The sequence below is a fragment of the Triticum aestivum genome, chromosome 2A (assembly GCF_018294505.1).
Source record: "Triticum aestivum cultivar Chinese Spring chromosome 2A, IWGSC CS RefSeq v2.1, whole genome shotgun sequence".
Lineage (NCBI taxonomy): Eukaryota > Viridiplantae > Streptophyta > Magnoliopsida > Poales > Poaceae > Triticum > Triticum aestivum.
The window spans coordinates 676,062,832-676,066,634 of NC_057797.1; the positions used below are offsets into that span (position 1 = coordinate 676,062,832).

The following is a 3,803-nucleotide window of genomic DNA, read 5'->3' on the forward strand; positions in this document are numbered from 1 at the left end:
GTGCGTGCCTGACGCAAACCACCAGTCGACTGGTCGTTAGATTTCCCGTTATTTTAATTTCCAAGAAGTCTCTTAACATGTGTCTTACTCAATGTAGGTGGTCACCACCAATAACTAATATCACGTTGGTGCTTTTTGGTTTGGATTGGGCATCATTCATGATGTTATGCCATTGTTTGCCTAGATAGTTGGCATGCTGTCAAATTAGGACTATTTATTGTTTTCCCTTATTGTCTTCCAATTGACAGATTTGTTGCATTAGTACACGAAACATCGAAAAGCATCGTGATTCTGTGAAAAAAGGGTATGTTTTCTTCATACTGTATTTATATATATATTTCCTTTTTATGTTGTTTGCTGAATTTTCGTACTTTGGCTTCTCTTGCAACACCACTGCCACAGTTCCATAATCAGATACATATAAACAAAGATCTTTAGGAGATTGTGCTGTCTACTTTAACAAGTCTATTACTCTTAAATATATGCAGTTTCTTTACTGAATATAAGATGGTGTACAAGCTCTAGCGGTAGTTGCCCACCGAGTAAGTTAATACAAAAGAGAACAAATGCATTATTTGTTCTGACGAACTTGGGTTCAAACAACATAAATGGACGTTTACCACTGGCCAAGATCCAACAAGTTGTATATTTCCATTTTTCCTATGAGTTACTTCCTGTCATTAAGCATGTCTTAGCAGCTCAACTTTTGCTCCACCTCATGTCTTTATGCATACCAATATGTTTCTATAGGGAAAATTAAATTCTAAGAATGTTTAAAGTTCTTTATGAATGCTAGGCGGTCTGACTCTAAATCAGCAGTTGCACCAGCTACTTGTCACTGTTTAGCATCTGGCCTGTATCTGCAGGTGATACCTTGGACAGTTTCTTCCAACTCCTTTGTTAGTAATTTATCCAATAATTTCATGCTTGGAAATGGGAAATTTCAAGGCCAACGACACTCTGTCAGTCAGATGGCTGACAAGATTTTGCCTCTATGACATAATTAGAGTTTTGTGCAAATGTGGAACCACAAGTCTTGGCTGCAGTGGCGGAGCTACGGCTGGGCAAAACCAGGTCATGGCCCGCCCAGCTCAACTAAAGTTTAGTGAAGACTGGTGCTTAATTTGAGCCCTAAGAGCAAAACTTTAGATGTATACTGTATTATTTATCTTAGCTGGCCCGCCCAAACATGTGGATGTAGCTCCGCCACTGCTTGGCTGCACCTGCACATGGGGTGCAATCCAGTTTTGAAGGTTGGAAACTGGCAGTTCCCAAAGTTGTGTGTAAAATAATATACCAAATTAATGGTGTAGCACTCCAGGTTTTGTAAAATGTAGTACGAATCTACTGTTAATTCTGCTTGAGACTACATGTACCATATTCTTACATAAAAATTAATAATATTCAGTGTACAGGCTAGCAGTTGCCTAAATCTCATCACTCACTTTCATTTGGAATTGAGAGTAAAAAAGAGCATGGAATTGTAATGGTACTCATGGTTGTGTGCTCTCATCTAACACACTGAGCATGTTTTTTTGTGTGCTCAATTCTAACATTATTGCAACACACGATTTTGCTAGACTGTTTCTTTTCGATTACCTTGTCAAATCTATGCACAATAGTGCAAATAAAGCAAATGGAATTTCTTACTAACGCCGTGAAAAAATTTCCTAGTTGACCTGAAAATACGCAGCATTTGCACAACCGTCGCTTGCACGCTGCCAGTCGTGTATAGCTCTATCAGCCCAGCGGCACATGCATGTTGCGACCGCCGTCGGATCGATGTGCATTATGTTGAGCGTGTAAGGTCTCCAGCGGGGAATTGGTGGTGGTGCTTGATTTGGTCAGCTCGCTCTAACTTGTACTCCCTCCGGTTCAAATTACTCGTCGCAGAAATGGATGTAACTAAAATACATCTAGATACATCAATACCCGCGACAAGTAATTCGGAACGGAGGGAGTAGTACGATCATACTTGCCACTTTAACCCCGTGTTACTCATCCCGTCCATGACCATGAGGACACACACAAGTCGAGGTCAACGCATGTGCTTTTCTTCGTGACTACTCCTTCCTAGTGGAGTAGGGGAAATACCCTTTGGCTCTCGCATGTATATACACCCTATATGGATTTTTTTAAAACAATTAAACAAAAAGTCAAAATAGTTCAAAAGTATTTTTAGATTAAATTTGACTTACTTGCGCACTAGTATATAAGTTTTCATCAAAAAGGAACCAACATTGACTTCACAGTAAAAAAGACAAAATTTATTTGCTATTATAGGTCACTATTCACGCTATTTTGACCGAAAATTTGTCTTTTTTAAAAAGAAGTCAAAGAGGAATTTTCTTTTTGTGAAACTTTTCTCACTAGTACAATGAAAGATCAAGTTTATTTTAAAAATATTTTCAATTTTTTTTGACTTTTTATTGAATTGCTATTTTTTTTCCATATAGGGTATATATGTACCCAAGAACCAAACGTTCCCCTCCAGTGGAGTAGTATATATGTACTGTATGTAAGCAGGACGTGGAACAAGGAGGGCCAAAAAGAAGAGAAATGCATGCGGATATGGCTGCCCAGCCTAGTACAAGCGTGCTATATATATGCGGATATGCAAGACCAACTACAAGCCGGACGATCGGTGCTTCTTCTGCGACGACGGACAGGAGACGCTGCATGGCGTGCGATGGCTCGTGCTCCGCTCCGACAACTACTTCGTGCCGGGCCTCTTCTTCCTCCCGCGGTACGAGGAAGAGCTGGTCCGGCTGTTCCCGCGCCGCGACACCGTGTTCCACCACCTCGGGCGGTACCTGTTCCACCCGAGCAACACAGTGTGGGGCATGGCGACGCGGTACTACAGCTCGTACCTCGCCCCAGCGGAGGAGCGCGCGGGTGGGCGTCCAGGTACGCGAGTTCAAGTATGCGCGCATCTCCGCCGACCAACGCTACAACCAGATCATCTCGTGCGAGAGCCTCCTGCCCGCCGTCGACAACGTTACTCTCCCGAGCTCTGACTCTGACCAGCACCAGGAGCAGGAGCAGACGGAACGCAAGGCCGTGCTTGTCGTCTCGCTCAACGGGGACTAGTACGATAAGATCAGCAGTCTGTACTGTACTACGAGCACGGCGCGGCTGTGACTGTGAGCGTGTTCCAGCCGACGCACCTGGGCACGCAGCACTCGGAGAAGCGGCAGCACAACCAGAAGGCGTTGGCTGAGATAGTGTTGCTCAGCTTTTCGGACGTGGTCGTCACGTCCGCCCAATCCACGTTCGGCTACGTCAGCCAGGGGCTGGCCGGGCTGAGGCCCTGGGTGCTCATGCTCCCCGTCGACGGGAAGGTCCCCGATCCGCCGTGTCGTCTCGCCTCCACCATCGAGCCCTGCTTCATGAAGCCGCCGCACTATGACTGCCGGACCAGGGGAGACAGCGACAACGGCAAGCTAGTCCCCTACATCCGGCAGTGCGAGGATGTATCGTATGGCGTTCAGTTGGTGGAGTAACTCAGCTCAGCTGGCCTTCCCTCAATTTGGCAATCATCGTAGTTACCTATCTGATTTGCCTAGTTGGTCCACCGATGGGTCGTATAAGATTTTTCTCTATGTTTGTTTTGTAGTTTGGCTATTTGTCCGGTAAAAATAATGAAGCGACTAGTTTTCAATTAGTTACCGACTACTCTCTCCGTTTCATAATACAAAAGCTTTTTAACACTACACTCAGTTCCATAATATAAAAGCATTTTTGACACTAGTGTAGTGTAAAAAACGCTCTTATATTATGGAACGAAGGGAGTAGTTCTCAAT

General features: G+C 44.3%; 1 pseudogene; it reads left to right on the plus strand.

Moving 5' to 3' along the window:
• Nucleotides 1-1,229: 1,229 nt before the first annotated feature.
• LOC123191830 (galactoside 2-alpha-L-fucosyltransferase-like) lies at nt 1,230-3,503 on the plus strand (annotated as a pseudogene).
• The last annotated feature ends 300 nt before the right edge of the window (nt 3,504-3,803 follow it).